Genomic DNA, 26,501 nt, shown 5'->3' with positions numbered 1-26,501 from the left:
GTCACACGCTCAGACACAGCTGCACAAAGGCCACGCAGCCCTCTGCTCCCCAGGGTGAGACCCCAGATGCACAGCTCAGAGGCTACGCAGGGTCAAACCCGCAGGACGCCGGCTTGCAGCTGCGGGGTACCCAACAGGCCTCAGCGAGAGCCTCGCTTGGCCTCCTCACAGCTGGCCTCCTGCTGCAGATGGGGAAGCAGCATCAGGCTGCTGGTGCCACTGCTTGTGGCCACTGTGGGTGTGTTTGGCCCACTGTAGGCCCGAGGGAGTTGGAACAAAGCAAGCAGAGGGGTCGCAGGGGCTGAAAGTTGGATGCGTCTTAAGGCCTGGAGTAGTTTGTTTGTTTACATTGCTGGGTAATAAAACCCAAGAAACCTGAGACAGTTTTTGCTATTGAAAATCAAAAGGTGGCTCATTTGGAATTGGAAAGAACGTGCCTGTGTGAGCACCGAGAGCAGCACGGAGCCACCCCGGCCCTCAGCAGCACCCAGCCGGGCCTGCAGCAACATCACTGCTTCTCTGCCTCTGGGGACGCCACATTTTTCCACAGGGGCAGCACACAACGGCCTCGGGGCCGACACCCCGGGAGCACTCCGCAGGGCCGGAGCGAGACCGACCCCACCGGGGAGGGAAGGTCAGCCGGGAACGGAACCCGCTCGTGCGGCCCTGGGTGCTGCCGGCCCCGGCGCTCGAGAAGCCCGCGGCCCCGCCGAGCCGATGGGATGGGATGGGATGGGATGGGATGGGATGGGATGGGATGGGATGGGATGGGATGGGGGAGCGCGGCGGGGATTGAAGTGCGCAGCTACTCGGCGCCGGGCGGTACGGCGGCGGCGCGGCGATGATGTCAGCGTGTTATTTACTTTGCAGCGCAGGTGACCGAGCAGGGTGAAGGGAGGCTCGCTTTGCCGAGCGCTGACCCGCCAGGCGGAAACAACGCCGGCGGCGGCGGCTGCGGGGGGAGGGGTGGCCGCACGGCGCGGCGCGGCGCGGCGCGGCGGCCGCGTTGCATCATTCCGCGGGCGCAGCGGGTGTGTGCCCGCAGCGGAGCGGCCCCGCGCCCGTTCCCGTGCACGCACGCACCCCGGCCCGCGTTTACACCTTTCCCTCGGCTTAGGGCCGCGGCCCTCCATCGGCCCTCCCGGCCGCGGCTGCAGCGCCCGGGGCCGAGGCTCGCCCGGTCACGGCGGCGGGGAGCCGAGGGGGTGGGGGGAGGGGAGGTTTCCTCCGCGTGTGCGCGGCGTGGGAGCGGCGCTCCGCGTGGGAGCGCGGCGCGGGGGTTCCCCCAGGGCGGCCGGCGGGCAGGGCAGCCCCGCACGCTGCCGGGGGCGGGGGCGCGGCCGCTCGCCCCCCCACCGGCCCTCCTCGCCCCGCCGCCCGCCCCCGTCCTTCCCGCCCGGCAGTGGCGGCGGCGGCGGGCTCCGGGCGCGGCCCGCTCCCCTCAGCGCCGCTCCCGCCGCCGCCGCGCGCCCGCGGCCGCCATTCCGCCCCAAAACTTTCCGCTCTCCCCTTCCCACTCTCCGGGACTTCCTTGTGTGCGCCGAGGGGGAGGAGGAGGCGTGCGCGGCGGCGGCGGCGCGGGGGGGTTCGCAGGCTGCTGGCGGGCTGGCCGGGACCCCGGCACCAGGAGTTGCACCATGCGCGGCAAGTGAGGGAAAGTCCGCCCCAGGCTCTCCCGCCGCCCCCGGAGCGGAGCCGCGCCCGCAGCGCCCGCGCGCAGGTGAGTGTCCGGGCGGGGAGCGCCGCTGCCCGTTGCGTTCGTGCTCGCTGCGTGCTGTGTGCGGTGACGGGCGCCCTTCCAGCCCCGGGGCTCCGCCGCAGCCGCCGCCACCAAGTTGTGGAAGCCCGGCGTGTTTCTCTCTCCCCCCCCCCCCCCCGCCCCTCTCTCTTTTTATTTGGCTAACGCTTTCATTTTTATACGTGTGCATCTCTGTGTGTAGGATGATATTTTTTGCGGCACGACGTGCGAACCCCGGGCAGGGCGCGGGGCCGTCGCGCGTGTGTGTGTGAGTGTGTGTGTGTGTGTGTGTGTGTGTGTGTGCCAGCCGCCGCGCCGAGCCCACCGCCGCCGTCCGCGGGCTGAGGGAGAGGGCAGAGCGCGGGGAGCCGCGGGGCAGCGCGGTGCGGGGCAGGGGGGAGGGGAGCCCATTCATCCCGCTCTGCGGCGCGGCCGAGTTGGCTGCCGAGCGTGGGTAAACAAGCGGCCTCCCCCGGGCGGGCAGCGCTCGGGGCAGGGCGCGGCGCTCCGGACCTGTTGCGCGCCCCGAGGCCGGCGGCGGGAGCGGGGCGGCACGGCGGGCACCTCCCTCCTTTCCTCCCTCTTTCCCTCCGCCTGCGGGTGTCGTCCGGCCGCCTCTCGGGGTAACGCGGCGCCGGGCGGCGGGGCGTTGTAAACGCTGGTGACCCCTGACCTGTTTAACGCCGTGTCGGTGGATTCCCAGATGGACACCCGGTATAGAAAGAGGGGAGGGGGGGGGGGGGGGAGAAGCAACAAAGCCACACCCTAAAAGTTAGGTCGGTAGGTCGGTTTCTGGGAGCCGGCGTTCGGGAGCGAGCGCTGCCCCAACGCGTGTCCCGCTGCTCCCCAAAGGACCCGAGCGGTGTTCTTTCCCCCGACGTGCGGTGAGCGCAGGGGGGGGAGGGGAGCGGGGCCGGCCTCGCTGTGTTGCACGGGAAGGGGAACGGCCGGCGTGGTGCTGCTGAAGCACCCCACTGAAAGGAGCGGCCCCGAGTGTGGGATCTGAGTTGTGAGAGCGGTGCTTTAGGCTGATGGTGTGAAAATAAATAGGTTGTGCCAGGTGGAAATCTGACCGTAGGTTCAAGAAACGCGTAGATGAGGCGTCTGGGGACACGGTTTAGCGGGCATGGTGTTGATGGGTCAGCGGCTGGGCTGTGTGGTCTTGGAGGTCTTTCCCAACCTGAATGTTTCTGTATAGTTTGTCAGTAATAAACACGAGGTCTCTACTGGTGACAAATACAGCACTGCATCTCCCGTCCTTTGCTCGCTGACCAGCGGTCCTCTAAGCGAGGCATGCACGAGGTGCACCGTCACACACCTCGCTTGCCATGTGCTCGCATGTGCTACACGAGGCCTCTTCCTGTCCTGCAGTTAGTGCACCACCAGGTACAGAGACACCGGGCAGGCTTTGCAGTAACTCTATGACTTCTGTGATTGCTGGAGAACGGGGCTGTTCTTACGTGTTTTGATGGTGTTTGTCCTGATTTGATTCTGTTTTGAACAATTACTGATAGCAATCACAGCATCGCAATGACAGTAACAGCGTAAAAAAAAAAAAAAAAAAAAAGAAAAGCATGGGGTGGGAGGGGAAAAAAAAGCACTGCAGGAGGACGATGCTGCTATGTGAGCAATGCGTTGAACCTTTATTGGGCTACGTGCAATAATGGTAAAACCAGTAGAGGTTTGAGCGGAGTTGTTGTTTATCTCCGTTTAACGCCTCTGGTGGTCTGAGGAACAACCAGGGTTGTTTTTTCTCTCCTTAAGATGTGTTTTGGAAGCAGAGGGGTGTAAGAATTTTGCGTGCTTGTGAATGCTGGCTGCTACACAACTGTTTGAGTCTCACAGGACAAAAAAAAAAAACCCTCAGTAAATAAGTTGTCATCTCAATGCATCCTCTGCCCTGTCCCTATCAGTGACTCCGGTGCCCATTGTCTGTCATACTGCGGACAGTGAGTTATGCTTACTGTTGCATTCGGTGAATTAAGCTCCTTGTTCATCTTTTCTATGGGTGGTAAGTATCCTCCACGCTCAGCAAGAGGAGTACCAGAAGAGTGAAAGTCAATTAAATTATTGATAATGAAGGGGTACGTGCCGGCTCTTCTGCTCTGCCACATTTCCCAGCTGTGGTCCTCACCTTTATTCACAGATGGGCTTTTCCCATCCCCATGGCAGCAAGACCAGAAGTAGACCTGTTGTTCACTCCATGGAAGAACTTCCTCAGCTGAGACTCCTCTGGTGGCAGCAGTTACTGAAGGCTTGCATCCCTGAGCCTAGAGGGTATTGGTGGGAACATGCTTGAGTGCAAGCGACATATTGTTCCGATGTTATTTCTTGGTAGAAATCTAAGTCAGCCATGAGATACACTTAGGATTTGGTGGTGCTCTGAAGCGGGTTCGGCTCAGAGGTTGGCTGGAGAACCTAACCCAGGGCTTTGTTGGCATGCTTTGGCATGCTCTTGCTATTTTCTCTTGACAGCTTTTAAAGTTCAGTGCTAGAATTCACGCTGTAGTTTGTTTTGAACTGACGTTGTTTATATTTTAGTAGTGCCAAGGGGCCCCCGTACAAATCAGGGCCGTTTGGGGAATATCCTAGATGACAGTTCTCATCCTGAAAAGGTTGTAATCGGAGTGAGACAGACAGAAAACCAGGAAGGTGAATGGTGGAAAAAACTGACTCAGGGGAACAGCAGCTGATGGGAGCGCTGTGTGTACTGGGCAGCAGCATGACCTCACCTGGTGGAGAGAGCAGAGTTGTTAGCTGCTGGAGGTGCCACCACTGATGGATCAGGTTGCTTCGTGCAGCCAGGGTGCCGGTGTCCCTTGGCCTCTGCTGCATGCAGGCCTTTTAATTCACAGTATTATTGTAAGTTACATACGCCAGCCTGCCTGTAAAACAAATAAGGTTTTGTAGCTCTTGAGGGCAGATTCTTTTTCATAATCTTCATTATGAGGCAAGATGGAAGTAATTTTGTAAACTCTTTTTCAGCTGCTAAATTAAACCCCGTTCCCTCTTTCCCTCCTCACTTTTGCCTATTTTTAGTCAGGAGGAAATAGCTGACCTCTTTACAACAAGAACCCAGACCCCCTGGGTGCCATTTATAGGTTCCTACCTAATGGCCTACTTGGACAAGTTGGTTGAATATTAAACAAAAACATTGGAACTACAGCTCTGTGTAGGAATAGCAGCCTTCCCGTAAATACAAAATCTATCATTTTAATGATAGCGTTACAGATGTCTAAAGGTGAAAAATGGACTTTAGGTTAGTTTTCTTTGGTAGACATGAAAGTATTTCATTCCTTCATTTATTTGTTTATTTTTTTGTGGCAGTCTGGTCATTAATATCATGGAATTTCATTTGAGACGACTGATGGTGAGTTGTTTCAGAAGCACAAGAAGCCTCTGGAGCGGCTGGAAAGCTAGGTGGTGTCAGATAAGAATATGCAGTTTCATAAGGAAAAGTCATCCTTTCTTACCAATTTTCGTCTTGCGTAGGCATCCTAGGCAGAGAATCATGAATTATAGCTACTAATATTTGGTAATTACATCGAAATATAATAAAATTGCTTCTGCAAGCTTGAATGAAAGCAAACCGAACTGGGGATATACGGCTGTTCTGGGATGTTAAGGAGTGCAGTCATCTTGCGTTACTTCTCCTGGGCATATTTGTGTTTTGTTGGAGTGGCATTGATGCCTTAAAATTATTGCCCTGTAGTGAGGGGTGATGGATTTCTTTCTTTGTTGCTTTAGGAGAGAAGAGTGTGTGGCTGTACGTGTAGTCTCTGCGTGGCCTCCATAATCCCCTGTTCAGGCCCCAACCACCAACCCTCTCATGGTATCTGGTTCTTAGTGTGCCTGCAGTGGAAGAGAATTGGGGTTAGGCACGTCTGGTGGCTTGACTCTTGTTTTTATCACCGTGTTGACTTTGTGCAATAATAGGGGCATCACAGTGTTTAACCCCGTTTCTTGACCTTCTCTGTTCATAGTACAGGCAATCAATACATGTCTGCCTGTCCTCTTTAAATTGGAGAGCATGTAGAAATTCATTAATTCATATGATGTTACAGTGGGATTTTTTGCTGGTAGTATTCATGCAATATAAAGTCATGCCAATGTTACTGTAGCATGAAGAAGTGATTATTTCAATAGTTTAGCTAAGCATGGTGCATAAATCCGGTTTGGCTTGGTCACTGCATCTTGCTCGTTTGCTCCAAGAAGTCACACAGTGCACAGAGTACCTGGACAAAACCCTGCCTCTCTACGCTGAGGCGATAAGCCCGGTGGGTGCCTATGAGCAGGCGAGGAGCTTAATAGTGCAGAGTGATTACATATACTTACTTATCACGATACGTTTGTCTAATTCAGTGCCAAGTTTTATTGACTGCCGTTGGAAGGTGAAACAGGGCTTTTAAAAAAGCAGTATTCTCTGCTAACGTGGAGCAGTTCCTCTGTGCATCTCTCTGCTGCCATTCAAAACAGGGTTGTATTTACTGACATGAATTTCATCCGATCCCCTAACTCTCACTTACCTTTTAACCTTCTACTGTTACGTAATGAGTTTAGAATGTGTTTTATCATGTGAAACCTTATTTTTTGTTAGGTGGAAAGATACGGTAACATCAGATATTATTTTATTTTTTCCCTACTGAAACACAACCTTTTTATACCTACAGTAAATCATTGATGTGGCAAAGAAGCACTTTTTTTTTCCCCTCAGGCATTAAAAAGACTTGGAAAATACTCTTTGACATTGTCTTCAAGAAAACAAAGAGAATTTCCTTCTGATGCATAGATTTCCTCTGTCATTCTGCAGGATAATACGTTTGTGCTCCTGTTTGAAGGCAGCAAAGTGCCCATTGGCCGTAAGTACATCTCTGGCGCTGTGCTGTGTAGCACTGTCGGCTCCTTGTGAATCCTGTCCCACTGAGCAGCCACTGCAGAACAGTGTCCGCAGTTCAAGAGTAAAGCCAACTCCTTACAACTTGTATTTCTGAGCAGGAGAATCTTTTGTTAGAACAGCACCGGTGGGAGGATGCTGTTGCCTTGTTATGATTAAGATATGTATGGCTGTTATTAGACGTTTCGTGTTTAAAGTGTCCATGGCTGTGTCTGTGCTGGTTTGAACGCAGTCCAGTAGCCTACAGCAAGATCACTGGAAGGAAGTTCTTCCAAAAGAACTGACCTTCATAGTGCATGGCTCATAAGTACATGAGACCTTTCTAAAATTAAGCCTAAATATGGAGCGTTTTCCAATCCATCCATGCTGGTTACTTACGATTAAGAATGATCATAACCATCCAATAGTTTCAGTGTTGTTCAGCAGCTGCAAGCTGCTTGTTGTCTCATCAGTCTAGTCACTGCTGGCAGGGTATGTGTGCATCCAGAGATCCATTCGATTTAGGACTTCTGTTGGCATGCGGTCTCATTTGGGATTGTTTCATGAATGTTTTTTGTTTTTTTAAATGAACTGAGTTAATTATGCTCTTTGTGTGTGTACATGCACACACACGCACACAGGTAGCCTTAAGGCAGTTTAACAAAAAGAAAAGAACAGCTTTGGGAAAAGAAAAGGCATCATCCTCAGGCCGAAGAAATGGGCAATATGCTGATAGAGCCCAAATCCTGAGCTAGGACACACTGGTTTTAGTGCCTGAGGTGGTGCATATCCACTGAAATGAATGTGGGGCTGAGCTAGGCTGGTTGTTAGGCTGGGGGAGACGCAGAGGTGCGGCACCTTTACCCGCATGCGTGCTGAAATGTCACGAAGTCAGGAATGGATGCTGTGCCACTGAGTGTGGGGAGGCTGTTTGGCTTAGAAGTAAAATACAAACCCTCATCTCAAAAGAGATTGAGGCAAAATGACCCTTATTTCCTAGCACTCTTCCCAGATGGAGTTCAGCTTTGCTGACAGGGTAGGACGGAGGATCTGAGCACAGGCAGTGCTGTTGGTGTTGTGGGGATTAGTTTCCAAGGATATCTATCTAGGGCTTTTTATGCTTACAAAACAAACTTAACTCTTCTTGTAGCCATTACACGCATGGAGGAGTTAGACCTCTAGGAAGGCAGTTTGGTTATAAAATTGATTGAAACACAGCAAATCTCTGACTTTTTTTTCAGGAGATACTGGTAACGCTGCCGATTCCATGCATGCAACTCTCTTCCATTTTGGATTGACTTTGTTGGTTTGTTGGTTTTTTACTTTTGGAACTGAGTGTTGTTTTTTTTTATGTAGTTAATCCAGGCCTGCTTTCGTTTTGCTTTTTAAAGCTTAAAATAACGTGATGTGGAAGGCACAGGTAAAAGACAGGCACGAAAATTATTCTAATGAGGAGCGTGTCGTCTTTCCTCTCCCCGGTCTCAGAAATGAAAGGGAAGACAGGAGCAGGTGAATTTTTAATCAGGCTGTGTGGTGTTGGCAGGACGCAGATTTTGTCATTCTCTGTGAAGGGTGGTGAAGGTTTCCTTAATTCCGTTTTGGCGACTACCTTTTTTTTGATTGCAGGTATTACAGCTCGTTAAGGATTTGCCAGAGTCTGTTTTTGTATTACAGAATAACCCCAAACTGTAGGCTCTGCTGCTTCTGCTTCTATCAATAAGTATCTTAAATAACCAGTTAATTTAAATGAGCCAATTAATTTGAAAGCGGTGCATGACAGTGTATCATAAAAATTCATCCAGCTTCGTTCTCCCAGGATTTTATGTGCTCAAAAAAAGAAGCATAAGGCAAGCTGAAAAGATGGCCCTACGTACAGTACTGGGGAGGGAGAAAAGAGTCTGTCGGATACGGCTCAAATTCACAAAAGCATTCATGTAGCAGTTACTGTCTCAGTTTTTATGACAGACCACCATCGTGTCTGTACTACGTGGTCTGGTGATACTGCATAGAGGTTAGGTAAAAAATAGAATGTAGTTTAGGCCGTGACAGGCGGTTTACAGGGAGGAGGAGGAAGAGTGGGAGGAGGTTACCATAAAAGCCAGGATTCACTGATTTTCACTTGCTGACTGTCAAGCAGCCAACAGAAATCTTTTAGGATTTTTTTTTAACAGTATTTTTTCTTGCCTGAGATGGTAATGCCTTCAAAACACTTATTCCTGTGCATTTCATCAGTGTTGTGATGGTAGTATATACAGTAGGTGGGCATCTTCTCATACGTCAGTGTTATTTTGTGATTACAGCAGGGACTGTGTGTGTCTGTGTGTGGTTGGGTAGGTATCTCTTCTCATGTTTTGTGTCTGTATGAGTATGTGATCACTGCTGTGTTCATTTTTTTTCCTTTAAATTTTGCTTAGTGTAAGCAATATATTCTTCATGGTATCTGTTCAATTGCCAACAGTGTCATTTTGGGTTAAAAAAAAAAAAAAACTTAGAAAGTGGGAAGTTTTGTGTTCTCTAATGTCAGCATGTTTAATGCCATTGTATGTGGCCAATTTGACCATACTCAGTGAATGATGGCTTTGTACATCAGGTGTGTCATGCATAGCGGCTGTGTATGTACATGTCATCTAGAGGGAAATAAATGAATTTCTCATAATAAAAGATGTAGCGTGTCCTGTATCTTGTACATATTTAGAAAGCATGCGGATAATTGCAGGGAATTAGCTCCCCACGTAGTGGCTTACTCACATATCTTCATATTGCCATGTGGTTATATTTTATTCTTTAAGGTAAATATGAATATATATCTATTAAAAGAAAAAATATTTTCCTCAGCACCTTTTCGAGGCAGTTGATAGGGCACTCCTTTTTCACAGCTGGATAGTTCTAGTAGAATGTAACTTACTGGTCTGTCTCCCACCCTGCAGAACTGCTGTGAAGGTTTAATGAATGACTTTTTGGAAGAATTTTAAAGATTAAAACAACATTTTAATTTACTTACAGGTAGTTTATTAAAAAGTGTGAATGTAAAGTTCTGTTTACTGTAGTACAGTCCTACTTTCCATCAGAGTACGAATTAGGATAGCAAAGTATCTAAAAGAAATTGTGGGAAAAATCATGGTGGTAGGTGTAGGGTTAGAATTAATGATTGCTTTAGTTTGTTAATCTTCTGTTAATATGGAAGTTATTTTCTTGGAAAACAGAGTTGCATTTAGGGTATTAATTGCTTGGTTGGGTTTTTCCAACCTTTCTCTACTAGCTTTTTTATCTTTTCTTATGTTTCTTTTTCCTACTGAAGAGTATTGGAGTCTCTAGTGAAATGTAAGGGGATTTCATTTTAGTGGATGTTTTTGGTGTTGTGTAGTTTTTCTTCCTCTGAGTTCCACAACACATGGGTAATGCCAGCAAAGACAAAGTTGGCTGTACGTTTGTGTTGTGAACACTCAACAGATCCAGTTATAGATGTGGCCTGAAACTGCACAAACTTACTTGGCATGTACAGAAGGCTTCTAGGATCAAGCCTCCTATGATGCCAGTACAGATTCTTGGTGGGTTAGGTCAATATTTTCCAGCCTTTTCTGAAGTGTAATGATGTTTGTGACTTCAGCTTTAGGGCTGAAAGTCACTATTCTTGTAGTTACGTATGTAAGAGAATGTGGTGTCCGTTTCCTTTCCTGTAGCCTATGGAAGCAGTTGGTTTTGTTTTATTTTGTTTTTGTTTGTGTGTGTGGTAGAACTTCCACTATCTATTTTGAATGCCGTTCTTATCTGAATTCTCACAGTGTTCTTCGAAGTTTGGGTGGCTGACAATCATGATGTCCAGATTTAGAGCCCAGTCTCTTTAAAATGTGCAGAAGCTGTGTTGGTTTCGTTTATATTTTTATAGGGCTAATATGTTGCAGTATAAGATGTAAGACTTAGCGATTAGAGATTGCAAATACATGTTTTGAAAGGGGACCGACTTAGCTTGGTGATAGAGCCTGTGGCTTCTTCCACGGAAGTGCCTTTAGTTTTTCAGGCCAGCCCACATTGGAAGGAGTAAGAAGCCCTATAGCCACGGCACCTGGCAAGCAGTGGCAGGATGCTCTTGTCATTGTCCATCTGTGTGCTGAGTAATCTCAAGGCTCTTCTGCCAGCTGTGGCATGCATCCAAAAAGCTCAACATGTTGAGCCCAGCACCTGATGGTTGTCTTTTGCAGAAAGGTTACCAGCATTGTGTCTTCTGGGAAGACCACGTGCAGCCTTCCCGTCCAGCCATTGGGGCACCTCACACCCTTTTACATCTGCTTGGAGTCTGAAGCTGCGCTTCCTCTGTTCCCTTTTGAGTCTCAGCAGTTTAGCTCTCCTTCCTTTGCATGGAGTACCATCTCTAGCCAACAAGCTGAAGCAACCAAAGCAAAGCCTTCTCGAGTCCTACCGTTGGTTTGCTGGGCACGCACCAAGCTCAATTTGAAAGCATAGGCCTGAAAGCACGCAGCGCAGTGCTTCATTTTAGATGCTCACTGTAGAAATAAACATCAAGGTTTTGCTGCTCCTAAATGGAAGCGAAAAACCATCTCGAATGCGTGTGCCTATGTGTTGGCAGCGTGGTATATGTGTTATTTTAACTTTCTGGTTTTCTCTGGGGTAGTAGTTCTGTGCCTCTCAACAGTAAGAAAAATCAGGCTGAAAGAGCATTAAGTTTGCTCTCAGTTTAAAAACAAGTTTTCTGCTTCAACTCTTTCTCATTTGATGATGTGGGCATTTTATAAATAGTTCCCATTCTATAAATAGCTACTTTACATCCATGTATGATTGATTGCTCAGTTGGCATTGTCTTAATTGTTCCTTTTATCTTTGAAAATGCATACAGTTACTTCTCTGGTGTCTCAATCGGAGCCAATGTCTTGCCAGCCTATTTAACGCACTAACGTATGTGAGAAAGCGTGCCCTGTGGCCTGAAATATCATTTATGTATTTGCCAATTGCCTCAGCCATTTGATTTCTGTTTGTGTGCGCTGCATTTGGTTTGGTTGAATTTATTATTGATTTCAGCAGTTTGCAAATATTATACTGACAGACCATTTGCTTCTGTCTCCTTTGAGCCAGCGTTTTACCCTCATTAGTCTATGGATGTTTTCTTTTGAATGTTGGCCAAACGCATTCATAAAAACAGCACAATTAAAAGGAAGGAAAAGTACGAAGGCCGTTTGACCTATTAATTGTAAACAGCATTGTGAAACTGCCTTTTAGTGTTAGCCTCTGCATCGTTCTGGCTCTCAAAGTATGGCGTGGAGTCTAACACTGAAAAAAATAATAACGTACCTATTTTGTAAGTCTTCCCTTCTGATTCCGTCAGGTTTTCTGAGCTTCCCATGGTACACAGCCATTTTCTCAGATGATGCAGTTGCCATTTTCTTGTTTTGCACGTTCTTGTTTGGTTTGATTTTGAAGGCTGGAGCTGCTAGGTGAGTAACAGCAGTCACACTTATCAGTTCTCTAATTCTGTAGTTTCAAACCACAGCTTGCGAGCTGCTGAGGGACTCACCGCCTCTTTTTTTAGAGGCGTGGGGAAAAAAGGAAGTCTTTGTCATTCTGTGCAAATTTACTATTCCAGGTAACTTTATAGGTCCACAAATTAAAGAGATTTAAAAACCACTGATCTAATTATACTGTAAACTTCTTAAGGATGTGATGGTATCTTATTTTTATGGCTTACTACTTTGTGGGTGTATATATCATTATACAAGTAATGATCTCTTTTTGCAGAAGGTAATTTATACCGACATTAAATTTTGGCATCGGTTTCGTTACATTGCTTAGATTTCTATGAAAATAACCCTTCTGTTTTGTAGGACTGCGATCTGTATTCTCTGACAGAACACAGATCTGGCTGGTCTTCAGTTGTACAAGGGATAACCGGGAGAGCGGCGTTTGGTTTCTCTTAGTTGGTGTTTACCACGTCTGTCATCCAGCAAGTCTGCCCAGCTGATTGCTCATCTTTTTGCCCTTTTGTAAAGTTTCTGCTCTTGTGCAGCGTTGTTTTTGTTTCCAGCCATGTACGTGGTACCAGCACATTTCAATAAATCCAAATTCTTGCATCGTAAAATGTCAAGAATTTTGTTACTTGATGTTGCCACGCTTCTGCTCTCCCATGCTCGACAGCAACGCTCCATGTTGATGTTAGGAAGGGTTACGTAGAGGAGGTGAGAGTGGGGGTGGGAAGTAAAACAGGCTCTGGCTGTTTACACATTCCAGGCAACCATAGATCTCTCTTTGAAGCCAGAAATATTTTCCTTTTTACTATCAGTTTTGCAGATCTGGGGTATTTGGGCACACCGCCAATAGAAATAAATAGTAATGTGTTAATCTCTCTGATTGAAATGTACTAGTAATAAGCCACATTTTACCTTTTTGAGCATGTGCATGAGAATAAAGGTTAACCTCGCTCTGTAATTAAAATATGACATTTTTAGAAATACTAAAAATTACAATAATCACTATACTTCCTTCAAGAATTGCCTATAAAAGGACGAAGTCAATTTTGAGTCCTTTCTTCTTGCTAGTTTTGTTCCAAAGGGAAAGCCACACAAGCAGAATATTCTCGCTAATTAGGTTTCCTATTTTCTGCGTGATATCCTTTGGCTCAAGGAGCTGACAGCGAGGCTCTTTTTCTGATTTCTATGCAATATATATATCTAAAGCATTTTTTTCATTTATTTTGGAATGTGTCTGGTCTGCTTTGTGGTCTTCATTTGACGATTCTGGTTTCCAGCACTTATATTTGAGACTTCTGATGAAATCAGATAGTCAGTCATCCACCTTCATGCCTGTAGGTTTTGACTGTTGGAAAGTATTTCTTGCAGTCTACACTAAAATACAGACTGAGCAGGCAGGCAGATGAATAATGATTTCTTCCAGGTTCTGCATAATGTAATAAACAGACCTTCTGTTTATTATTATTTATTATTACTGTTTGTATATGTGTGATTTTCTTCCCCGAAGCTTGCTTTCTTGGTTTCCTAAAGCTGTGTGCTGTGTATGCCATTATTGGTTTTCCCAAGTGGTGCAGTAATGCCACTTCATCACTGCAGCAACTTGCTTTGTCACTGGCAGCTGATGTGATGCAACTTGTTATTATTTCTGCTTTCCAAACCAAATTTGCTGCCCTCCAGAAATACGAGCATATAATTATGTCACAAACAGACCAAGACAGTCCCGCTGAGATAACAGCTGTTTCCTTCATTCTTAAGTCCATCCTAGGAGAAGCAATGCAAAAGGTAATTCAGGCTGCATTTTTTTTTGTTTTCCGAAGACAATTAATGGCATACAACTTTCTATATAGCTGTGGCTGTCATCTTATCTATGTTTAGAGATACATTTTCTGAGAAGCAGTTGACTGCTTCAGCTAGAACACCAGCAACTTGAGTAAGCACGTGGTGGTTTCCCTCTCTTGACTAATTTTTTAGGAACAGAGCACTACTCTGCCACGTAGCGACGGGCATTTAAAGCCAGAGGTGGTTGGGGACTGCTGTTGGCCAGGCTGCCTGCACCGTTTTATTTCTGTTTGGTGACACACGCTCAGGATGGTTGGCATCCTGGCTGTGGCTCATGCTGGTTGTGGTGTTTATATCTGTGTCTCTAGCATGTGTATTAGTTGGGTGCTTTCAGAGGCCAGGCGTTTTCAAGTATAGATACCAGTGTTAAGTAGTGCAGTGTTTGGAGGCTCTGAGTATGTACAGCTGCAATTGAAATCGGGGGTGTAAGTGGCTGCTTAGTGCCGGTGTAGGTTATTACTCTTACTGAGGTGTCTAAATGTAGGGGTGCATCGTAAAATTCTGACAACGTGGGATCATTTCCCTCTTTTTCACCTAAATTAAATCAAGTCACATTTTAAAAGTATTTTGAAGAAACAGACCCTACTGGGTGATCACTGCCAGTCTGTACATGGGTGTTGGTTTTCTGTTTTCATGTGTTTCTTGAAAGAGCAAAATCTGGTGTTCTGTGTTAGAGGGCTTTTACTGTAAATGGGTAACAATGTATGCTTCCAGTGTGTGTTCAGTTTCGTTTCGTGTAACATTTGATTTAGTGGGAGGATGTCCTACCGTTGTAGGAGAGATTTGCTTTAGTAGTTGTTACAAGTATTTGGTACCTTAAAAGCCATGGAAACATATTTTGTAATTGAAATAGTAGCAACTGGGAACCTTGTTCTTTATCAAGCAAGCAAAAGCACTAAAGAAACGAGAGTGCCAGATATAGTGACCTAATGCAAAACAAACCACCCCAAACGCTTCTCAAAATGAAACAGATTTACAGATTACTTATGTGTATGAATATCTAAATATGAGGAGGGTCAAAAAATGATCTCCACCATATAAGAAGTCTAATTTGCATAGAACAGACAGGAACAGGCCTGGAGGTGACTTTCCATCCAAGTAGCATAGAAATATCAGAATGCTGGTTTAGGGACAGATAGCATTAAAGTAAATTTGATGTAAAGAACGAAATGTGATGCACTGTTTCAGACCACAGAGGGTTTTAGAACCTGTGAAATTGTAACTTCCCTCTCTTTTCTCTCTTTTTTTGTTAAGAATATGGATGTGTATGAGGCGTATTCTTGGCTGCTTAAACATCAACAATAAATTTTAAGCCACAGCAACTGTAAAATGGAATTGTACACGTGCATCTAAAGCTTATCACCCTTTTTGCTAGTAAAACCAGGCTTTTACAGCAGACCACAATATAACAAGCTTTCATTGTTGAGCAAACAAAACATTCTGGGATGAGTTGTACAACAGTAGAGATATTACTGTGTTTAAAATTGTTAATCAGTAATTTTAATTATTTCAGAAAGTGTTTTCCTAGAATTCTTCGTTATGAATCTATCTGACACAACAAGAAGAACGGTAGGGCCCTGTCAAAGAGTGTGTGATGTGTGATGGAAGGAGGCCATTTTAGTACTTCATTTATTTCTTCAACCCAAGCCAGTGAATGAGATGTGTGCATTTATGTAGTTATACTGGAATCCAACATTGTGTCTTCATGGGTCTATGCTCACATTTGGGAAGAGCTTGCGTAAAGATGGTTGGTGTAGTACACTAGCGAACTTCTGTTTTGAGAGACGTTCATAGGTAAAAATAAGCTTAAAAAAGAGATGTATTTGGCTCTTACAGGAGGAGCGTCTCATTCAACTGACTGATTTTTATTACTTTTTTGCAACTGTTGTTTAAAAGAGGTTTCTGTCACGATTGGTTTCACAGTTTTTGAACTCGTTAGTTTCAGAACCTATTCTAGGCTTGTCTGCTTCCTGTGAAGGGTAATGTTTAGTGAGATGTGGGTATATGCCACACCGCACTGGTAAGAAATAAATTGAGTTGTTTTGGTCCTGCAGATCGCCCTTTACTTATTAGGTTGCATGTTCCTTTTGGGGGAGTGAGAGGTGGGAGGAGAGCAAGAGAAGCAACCAGCAGCAGTGACATGGGGCCGCTGTACTGGGGAAGGAGGCATGTGTGTGCCAGATTTCCCCCAGGTTTCATCTTTCAGGGTGTTCCTATCAGCAGATCTGATGGAGGCTGGTTGTGTGCCTTCCTACTGGAAAGTGAGTGTTTTCAAAGTGCCAGTTGTCAACTCTTAGCTGGGAGGTGGCCTTTCCAAAGGAGGAAATTGGTTCTGAAGTGTTAATAAATTGCTACAAATTGTCACCGGGATGAATGGTTAAAAAATAAACAAACAAATGAAAGGAAACCAAAACAAGCTGAATAAAAACACCATCGACATCCCTCACCAAACTGAAGTGAAGCAGATGACAGACTTGTTACTGAGCCCTGAAGGTTGTCTTAGGACGTTACAATGTGAATTGATCCTCAGTCGTCCGCTTTATGTGTGAGGGAAGCAGAGTGAATTTGTCATCAAAACAGTCAAGAACTGTTCGTGAAGATCCTGTTACATTTACATGTGTGTTTTGGGAGAAGGCAAATGACATACTGGGGTCTTCAGGTCTTCCAGATCAAATAATAGCTTTTTATTTTACAAAACTAATTTTGCCATTGTAATTGCAAGCGCTGTAGTTAAAATATGGATGATAAAAATAGCTTTTATTTGAAATAGTGGGCTTTATCTCCTAGTGTAAGATGAAGATTAGGCCAAACTGTTGATGTTCTCCATTGGGCTTGTTTAAATAAACATGTATGCCTTTATTCCAGTTGTTTCTGCAGTAGGTTGCAGACCGTTTCACGTGTAATACGATTGCCGGTACTGGATGGGTTGAGGTTGATCTGAAAAGGGGCATTGGTGAGCACCAGGAAAACTGATCTTTTTGTATGTTGCAAAAATGACTCTCTCCTCCTTGAACTTACCTCATCTTCAAATTAATCTTACGGAAGCCCTTTCCCCCTAATATTTAGTTATCCTTATCTTAAGCATTAAAAGCAGAGTGCTGTTAGCCCACTTTGATGTATACGTTTAAGTTGCCTATTCAAGTGCCTTACTGTAGAGAGACTTATTTTCCAGATGTATTTATATACTTAAATAATATTTTTGTGAGATGTCTGCCTTTATTATAGGCCAGACATTTCCTTCATATAGCATATGGCCATAGGTATTAAATATTTATACCTGTGCTTAATTGCACACACAGTCATTTCGCTGAAGGAAACAGTTGTACTCAAAGGCAGGAAGTTTACAGTATGTGTGTGTTTAGGGCTTTGGCATTAATTACTAGTTTATAAGAATTGATTGTCTGGAGTATAAACATTTTAAAATCTGTCTTATTTCTACTTTATAGAATGAAAAAAAAATCCAGTTATTGAAAGCTTTTAATGAGTAATGACAAACTAGTTGCTGGGCCTTCTGCTTCATCTTTGTGATTCGTGTTTTTTCTTTTGAACGTGTACCTTTAGATCCTTTCAGTGAAGCCTGGGCAGAGATTGCTGACTGCCGTCTGTCGTGGTCATGAGTGCAAGCGAACGAGTTGAGCTACCGTGTAAATAAAATGGTATCTGGTAATGAGAAAGTTAGCGACTCTGTTAATTGCTCAGGAGAAATGCCTGCTTACACTTGTGCTTTGAAGGGTTGCTTCCAAATAATCTCTGTATCTAGCAGTCTGAATTCTATATCTGTTGGCAATAAAGACTTAATCTGCAAGTAAAAGCAAAACATGCACGTTCTAAACGTTGTCTGGTCGTGGCTAGTTTCTCCTGCTCTAATCCATAGTGAAGTTTATCCTCCTCTTCGGAGATGAAGGAGGCCTGTCACCAAGGGAATTAAATAATTATTGTGATGTTTGAGGAGTAAGATGAAAAGACAAAGGTGTGCATAGCAGAGGAAGCTTCAGTTGAAGGAAACAGTTGGAAATATTCAGTCTAGCTCATCACATAGGAAAAAAAGGAACTCATGTAGCCTGCAGACAGAGTATAGATAGAGCTGATGAGTGATTTACATAAGTTGTTCTGAAAATAGCCACCATTTTATTTCCATGGAGACTACAACAGATACAAAGAACGCAATAACACTGTTTGAGCAAATTCTTAGCTACAAAGCCCTGATTTTCAGCATAGTCACCACCATGAGCTCTGCGTTTTCACCAGCAATGATCAAGAGCCTGAATGCCACACTTGTAATGATCTGTCCCAGCACAGGTGCCCCACTGTTGCTGCCTCCGCTGCTGAAATACACTACCCATCACCTCACTGTGCTCGCATCCACTCTTCGGTCTCCATAAGCATTCAGCAAGCATCAATGAACGTCAACAGGTGCAAAAACGGGAATTCAGTTCCCCGTGTTTCCTTTATACGCACTTCAGCCACATCAGTTGCCATTTTGTCAGACTGCCCCTCTGCTGCCATCTGCCACACAGCTCTGGTCTCCTGACTTGCAGTGCTTTTGGGAGCAGCATTTCTCAGCTGATGGATGGAACCACTGCACCTCTTCCTGGTTGAAGAGCACGAGGGAAAATTTTACACAGGGTGTTTTACTGTGGCAGAATGACTGTGTTAAGAGGTGTTCTGGGAAGCCAGTGAGATGGCTGACAGCAGTAATAGGAGGCAGCAAGGCCACCCTTGCATGGTGCTGCCATGTGGCTGCTGAAATGCTACTGTTATGTCATTTCCTGTCGCTGTGGGAAGAAGGCTGCTGTGCCCTGCACGGGAGGGACTGGGAGGTGCTGGGGTGCCCCCCTGTTGGAGCTTATCCACCCACTGTGGCTAGTGTTTGATGCAATTAGTTTTTATTTACTAGGACAGCCTTAATAGGTTTCACTTACGCACCTGGGTTTTATTGCAGTTTAGCCCTCTAAATACCCAGGAGGCTTCTAAAATAGCAAAGATACTATTAATTAGGAGTTAAAAGGAATGTAAACTTTTAAACAATAATTTCTTTTTTTTTCTCATCGTTTAATGCATCATTTAATGTATGCACCTATTTAAAGCAGCATTTCTACTGTTGGAGTCGTATAGCAGCTAAAGTATTTTGACTAGCGATATTTGAGGTTACTGAAATAAACACCAACCAAAAACTATGTAATTCTGTTTTTTTCTCTTCCCCTTTATTTTTTGTTTTGCATATTTGAGACACTGTTGTCACAGTCAGTTTCACTGCAGTCTCCTCTAAGGCCACTGGATTTCCCATTCTGTCCGTTGATTGTTTTACCCAAAAGCAAGTGATAGTTTTTAAATAGAATAAGTAACACGCAATGCATTTTTGAAGCCATAAACCAAATGTAAGAGCTGGTACTGATTCAGCTTCTAAAACTAATTTACTTGACTTGTTGAGCAGATTTCACACTGCCACCATCACTTAAAATGGAGGAAGAAGGGAGACAGGAAAAACCAGCAACAGCTAAATGAAAGATGTTACAGCTAAAAGCCCAGATAGAATGTGTTTCTGTCATCTGTGCTATCAGAAACAAGAGAATAAAGACATTGTAGTCCAGTGCTGGACTACAGACTAGACTCTTCTGTTGTGAGATGAAAATTTATCTGAGTTATTGTACTTTCAAAAATATATTTGTCTTTCTGCCAGTGGGTGCATACCAGATCAGTTACAATTCCAGTCCAAATCCGAATTGAAGTTGGCACAACATAAAGGAAATTTCAAGACAGCAGACTATGGTAGTCCAGAGCTTCCTTCACTGTATATTTTTGTTAGTTCAAAATTACAACAGGTCTGGAACCAGGCATATTAGGGTCACCGGCACAATATGGTGTTCTGTTCTAATAACTCATATTTTTATTAATTTTTCCTACTTAAGCGTTGAATAAACCAGTGTTACTGCTTTTAAAGATAAAAACCAACTGTCTGTTTAAACTGGAACTGTGCGGAATGGAATGCTAGCATAGGCTTGTTTCTTGCCTGTTGGTTTAGATTTAGTATTTCCATGCAAGCTGTACACAGTTAGCCAGCAGTGGAAACTGAATAACCTCCAAAGAAGTCTAGAGGACAATGATCATTGCTTACCATCAGTGGGGGATTACATGAAAAGCACTGTGCTTTTTCCTCATGAGATAGCCTGACTGACTGTGGTGGGCTTTTTGTTTACAATACAATGTTTTGAAATCTAATGGTGTACTGTATTTGCTGTGTACTGTATCGTTACAGAAATAGTATCATAGCATCCCTAGAGTTGGAAGGGACCTTTAAAGGTCATCTAGTCCAAGTCCCCTGCAATGAACAGGGACACGCACAGCTACATCAGGTCACCCATATCCAGCCTCACCGTGAAAGTCTCCAAGGGCAGGACATCAACCATACCTCTGGGCAGCCTTTGCCAGTGCCTCACCACCCTTGCTGTAAAAGACTTTATATCTAAACTAAATCTTCCCTCTAAGCTTGAAACCATTTCCCCTTGTTCTGTTACAGCAGACCCCTGCTAAAGAGTCTGTCCCCTTCTTTCCTGTAGCACCCCTTTAGATATTAAAAGGCCGCTATCAAGTCACCTTGCAGTCTTCTCCAGGTTGAACGGCCCCAGCTCTCTCAGCCTGTCCTTGTAGGAGAGGTGTTCCATACTTTGGATCATTTTTGTTGACTTCCTCTGGATGTGCTCCAACAGGTCTGTGTCTCTCCTGTACTGAGGACTTTACATCTGGACGCAACAGTCCAGTTGAGGTCTCACCAGCACAGAGTAGAGGGGCAGGATCACCTCCCTCAACCTGGTCATGCTTCTTTTGATGCAGACCAGGACATGGTTGGCTTTCTGGGCTGTAAAGGCACACTAATGGCTCATGTCCAGCTTCCCATCCACCAGGACTCCCAGGTCTTTTCTGGCAGGTCTGCTCTCAACCCTTTCATCCTCCAGCTTGTATTGGTAGTGAGAGTTGCCTTGACCTAGGTACAGAATCTTGCATTTGGGTTTGTTAAACCTCATGAAGTTTGCCTGGGCCCACTGCTTGAGCCTGTCTAGGTCCCTCTGGATGGTGTCCTATCTCTTTGGTGTGTTGACTGCATCCCACAGCCTAGTGTCATCTGCAAACTTGCTGAGAGTGCACTTGACCCCGCTGTCAGTGTCACTGATGAAGATATTAAAGAGTATTGGTCTCAGCACCGACCCCTGGGGGACACTGCTTGTCACTGATCTCCATCCAGACATGGATTCATTGCCCACCACTCTCTAGACTCAATCTTGCAGCCAGTTCTTTGTCCACTGAACAGTCCACCCATCAAGCCCATATCTTTCCAATTTGAAGAGAAGGATGTTGTGGGGTACCATGTCAAAGGCCTTACTGAAGTGCAGATAGATGATATCAGTGGCTCTTCCCTTGTCCATTGATGTGGTGACACCATCATAAAAGGCCACTAGGTTGATCAAGCAGTATTTGCTATTAGTGAAGCCATGCTGGTTCTCCTGTATCGCCTCCCTTTCTTCCATGGGCCTTAGCATAGCTTCCAGGAGGATTTGCTCTATGATCTTTCCCAGCACAGAGGTGAGACTGATAGGTCAGTAGTTCCTAGGGTCATTTGTTTTACCCTTCATAAAAATGGGTGAGATGTTGCCTTTTGTCCGGTCACCAGGGACTTCACCTGATTGCCATGACCTTTCAAATATCATTAAGATTGGCTTGGTGACTACGTCAGCTAATTCCCTCAGGACTCAGAAATGCATCTCACCGGGACCCATAGACTTCTGGATGTTCCGATTCCTCAGGTAGTTACAAACCCGATCTTTGCTTACAGTGTGAGAGATGTTGCTTTTCCAATCTCTTCTTACCAAACCAAACATTTGAGAGCTGTTTGACAAGCAGTTATCAGAGAAGACTGAGGCAAAAAGTACCTCAGCCTTCTCCTTGTCTGTTGTTACCAGTCTGCCTGTGTCACTTACTCAGGGCAGGGGGGAGGGTTATGCCCTCCGGGGCTTTCCCTTTCTGCTTGAGGTACCTGTAGCAGTCTTTCTTGTTCTTGGCATCCCTTGCCAAGTTTAGTTCAAGCTGGGCCTTGGCCTTCCTGACCTCATCCCTACACAGCCTAGGAGTTTCCTTATACTCGTTCTGCAGTACCTGTCCCTGTTTCCACTGCCTGTGCATTTTATTCTTGCTCTTCAGTTTGACCAACGGGTCCTGGTTCAGCCATGCTCATCTCTTCCTTTCATGACTTGCTACACCTGGGAATGGAGAGCTCTTGTGCCCTGAGGAAAGCCTCCTTTAAGATCGGCCAGCTTTGCTCTGCACCCTTGCCCATGAAGACAGTTTCCCAGGGTGTTTCGTTGACTAACTCTGTGAAGAGCTAGAAGTTAGCATTTCTAAATAGGTGCAGAATACTCCATTGCTGTGCTGGTTTGAAGAATCGGCAGATAAATGTATTGTCAGGCAACCAGAAAATGTGTAACTATAATTAATGCTTCTTATACAGTTAATTTCTGTAATAGTCGCGTGAGGACTTTGTTACTAGGCTACATACAGAAACATGTGTTAATTCCTTTGAGATACGAGTGTTCAGCACACAATACACAAAGTCTTATTGGTTTATAGACTGTATTTTCATCTGAACTCACAATATCACTGTGGATTTGCTTTGTTTTTATATCATTCTGTATTCCGGTCCAGCTGGCATTTCCAAGTACAGCTTACACAAAACAAAATGCCTACCTCCATCAGTACATACATTTTTGAAAACTAATTACTATATGGTTCTCATCCAGATTGGCCCTTTAGGTGCAGACCTACTGTTAGTTTTGTTGAGAGCTTAGCATCTCATAGATCAAGCTGAAAGTATGCCCTTTAACCATGAAAATCATAGAAGAAAATGAAAAAAAAGCCCAGGCATTCCTGTAGACCAGGGCTTGATAGAAAATCTGATTGTAGTGTGGCGACGTGACAGCTCAGGCATTTTGGAACATCTAGCCTTGGCAATAAAGTCAAGGAGTTTGTCAGAGCCTGTTCTTGGTACTGTTTTCCAAGCATAAGAAGCATTATGCATCAGTAATGCAAACTGTGTGAAAAAAAAAGAACACTCTGTGTGTGATATCTTAGTATCAGTTGTGTAGATGGTATATTTTTTGCTAGTTATGCTGGGATATTAGGCTTTTTTTTTTTTTCCTAGTTTTATCCAGTTGTAATCTGATAAAGCTTGGCCCATTTACCCGTCCCCTTGCTGCAAGCCAGCCAGTATGAAGTGGCTTGAACAGCATTACATTAGGGTTGTAAAAACTTCTCTAGTAATTAAGTGCTTATTACTAGCAGTGAGTACAGAAAATTTAATGGGCATAAATATATAAGTCCCTGTGTGACTCTAGAACAGGGATAAAGGATTTGTGAAATGACAGTTAGCCAGCATGTGCCCAGGTAGTTAAGAAGGCCAGCAGCATCCTGGCTTGTATCAGAAATAGTGCTGCCAGCAGGAGCAGGGAAGTGATCATCCTTCTGTACTCGGCTCTGGTGAGGCCGCACCTCGAGTACTGTGTTCAGTTTTGGACCCCTCACTACAAGAAAGAAATCAAGGTTGGAGTGTGTCCAGAGAAGGGCAACGAAGCTGTGAGTGGTCTGGAGAAACAGCTGAGGGAACTGGAGTTGTTTAGTTTGAAGAAGAGGAGGCTCAGGGGAGACCTTATTGCTCTCTACAGTGACCTGAAGGGAAGTTGTAGTGAGGTGGGGGTAAGCCTCTTCTCCCAGGTAAATAGCAATAGGACTAGAGGGAATGGCCTCAGGTTGCACAAGGGGAGGTTCAAGTTGGACATTAGGAAAAGTTCCTTCTTCAAGAGAGTGGTCAGGTTCTGGAATGGGCTGCCCGGAGAGGTGGTTGAGTCACTGTCTTTGGATGTGTTCAATAAATGTTTGGATGTTGTACCGAGGGACATGGTTTAGTGGGAAATATTGGTGGTAGGTTGACGGTTGGACTGGATGATCTTGGAGATCTTTTCCAACCTTGGTAATTCTATGGTTCTCTGACAATAGTAACAACATAAGGGCCAATTGAGCAGTTGTTTTTGTTCTGTTGAAAGCATAACAAACTGTGTACTTCCTGCAAAGAAAGCAAAATTCCAAACTTCTGTCCATAGCATGAGATTATAACAATCTTAATAACTAGAAGCAAGCTCAAGGGAAAAAATCGTTGTCCAGTATGAAGCTCATCATCTATGATAATGATCTTTCTTGGACTGTCACCTCCAGAATGTGACCAGGGCTTGATTTTATCCTCTCACCACTCTCAGATTTAATTATCTGTATTTACAATTAAATCCCTTAAATCAAAAAAATCAATTACGTTACTTTGTACCCTTTATGAAATGCTACGCCCTCAGCAAGTCATTTCCATCTTGCTAGAAACATACGTGAAGAAGTGGTGCTGTCAGTGACCACACTCAGTGGTTGGATGAGATGTGATCCTCGGATGGAATTTTTAAAACTTGAAAGCCTCCCTTCACCTGCTTTTCTCTCTATCCATTCCTCTGAGGAATTATTAACAGGTGCTGAAGGCATGAGGGCTGCATGGCCCTGAATTCTCAATGTACAAAGGAAAGATCAAACAAACTTAAAAAAAAAAAAGAAAAAGAAAAGGAAACCAGTAGAGTTGGAATTCATTGTGACTGTGGAAGAGTCTGACAACACTTGTGGGGTTTGAAGTGAGAGTGAAATATTACTGTTAACAATCACATAACAATTGCATAAACTGTTTCTTTTCAGTCTGTTTTTCACATCCAACCACAGGGAGGACGCTAGGAGAAAGAGGAGGGACAGGAAATCACATCATGTTAATCATTTAATCAAGCGTTAAACACCGTTGAGAGAGGTATGGCTGGGGGTGCTGCACTCAGAGACACAGGCACTCAATTAAGTAACATTATTTTCCCCTCCTTATTTGTTTCTTACATCAGTGTTCATCCCATCCTCCACATCATGTTTCCTAGGCGTGCAATTTAGAAAAGATAACATTTCCTTTCTCCCCGTATCAGGATCTCAATCCCATCCGTGTTGACTGAGCTTTCTGAGGAAGAATGCATTATGTAAGTTTTCCATTAGCCTGTGAAATATTAAATTAAGTGTTGAAAACATGAGTTGTTTTTGTTGAGTTAAGCCACTGAGATGATTTGTTCTCATCAGAATGAGCTTTTTTTAGGCTAAGCGGAGAACTGAGCCTCCCTTACACTCACTTTCTTTCCCCTCTCCTTACCTTTGTTCACAGAGTGAAAGACAGGGAACAAAGGCTAAGTTCTTAGTAACACAAGTGAAAGCATAACTGTAATTTGTAGCTGGGAATACTGTGAAGAGCTGATGTGGCTGTACATTCGTTTGGCAAGATGTTATTCATGTTCTCCTTGAACTTATAATTACGTATCATTGCTTAATAAGGAGAGAACTACTTTGTCAAACAGTTCTCTGTGGTATTAAGCTTTCGAACTGTATGCTATAATGGTGTGTTTTGGAAGGTATCGGAAAATTCAACCACTTCATTTATTTTGCTGATTAGAGATAACATTGCTACGGTGTTAATTGTAGTCTAAAATATGTAAAAGTGTAGTATGCAGCAGTGTATTTGTGCATAATAAGCACAAGGATATAAATGAAATCTGTCTTGACATGCTCTCACGATAACATTTTTCCTACATGTTTACAGAATGAAAGAGTATCTGTCTCTGGTAGAAAATTCTGTGTTTAAAGCAGTCTCCCACTATCCTTTGAAGTGTTAAATCCTCCTAGGTTTCATTTTTTTTGGCACGAGAGCAGTGGATGTTTAAGAAGCCAACAACTTTAGCTTGCACAGGAGCATTCCTGTCTTATTTTTGTTTCTAGGTCTGTTTCCTGTGGTGGGGGAAGGGAAACGAGAGCACAGCTGCTCACAAAGTTCAAGATGAAGCTGCTTCTTCAGTGTGTGTTTTAAGCCTTGGTCACAGTTTCTTACTGGAAGTCTTTAAATAAGCTTTAGTCTGATCCTCAATTGCTCCTTTATAGGCGTGAAGTCTCCCTCCTTCTCCTCTCTCCCCCCATTTCAGTCCACAGCAACTAAGCCCGCTCACCATGAAAACAAAACTCCTGATTATCTGCAAAGCAAATATTCAAGAGAACCCTTAGAGGCAGAACACGTCAACATGCTTCTTTCTGAGATCCAGCGGGTAATTGATTCAGCATCAACTTGACAGAGTGATTGATCAATATTTGGTCTGAGGTTTTTCTGTCCTCTTTTTAAAGGTTTTCATGCTTACCAGCACAAAAGATTGGCTTCTTGGATCCCAAAGATGATTTGAACCTTTATTTCACAGATAAGCTGAACATCACAGAAGGGGAGATTAATTTTCTGTCTGGTTATTTATAATGCTTCCCGTAATTCAGAGGGAAAAGTAGCAGCCTATTCCTCTTACACCTCTTTATAAATATATTAAGTAATGTTGTCAGTATAAATTTTGGCTCACATGTTCCCCAATCAGAAACATTGAGTTTTTCATAGTTCTACAAACAAAGCAGTCCATTCTGCTGTTTGCCCAATTACTTT

At 44.6% G+C, this 26,501-nt stretch overlaps 1 protein-coding gene across 15 annotated transcripts in view; it reads left to right on the top strand.

Moving 5' to 3' along the window:
* The first annotated feature begins 1,559 nt into the window (after positions 1–1,559).
* TBL1X (transducin beta like 1X-linked) overlaps positions 1,560–26,501 on the top strand; it is a 199,945-nt gene continuing 175,003 nt past the window's right edge. For 4 of the 15 annotated variants that reach the window (XM_046942622.1, XM_025150910.3, XM_015273688.4 and 1 more), the window contains exon 1: positions 1,671–2,452. The gene's annotated coding sequence lies outside the window, so the exon portion shown is untranslated. Of the gene's footprint in view, positions 2,623–6,452; positions 6,598–24,966; positions 25,018–26,501 lie in introns of all 15 variants that reach the window. The other 11 variants (XM_015273692.4, XM_015273683.4, XM_040700983.2 and 8 more) reach the window with 6 other exon arrangements.

The sequence above is a fragment of the Gallus gallus genome, chromosome 1, assembly GCF_016699485.2.
Source record: "Gallus gallus isolate bGalGal1 chromosome 1, bGalGal1.mat.broiler.GRCg7b, whole genome shotgun sequence".
NCBI lineage: Eukaryota > Metazoa > Chordata > Aves > Galliformes > Phasianidae > Gallus > Gallus gallus.
Note: the sequence above shows the minus strand (reverse complement) of the source record. Positions and strands in the feature narration are given on the sequence as shown.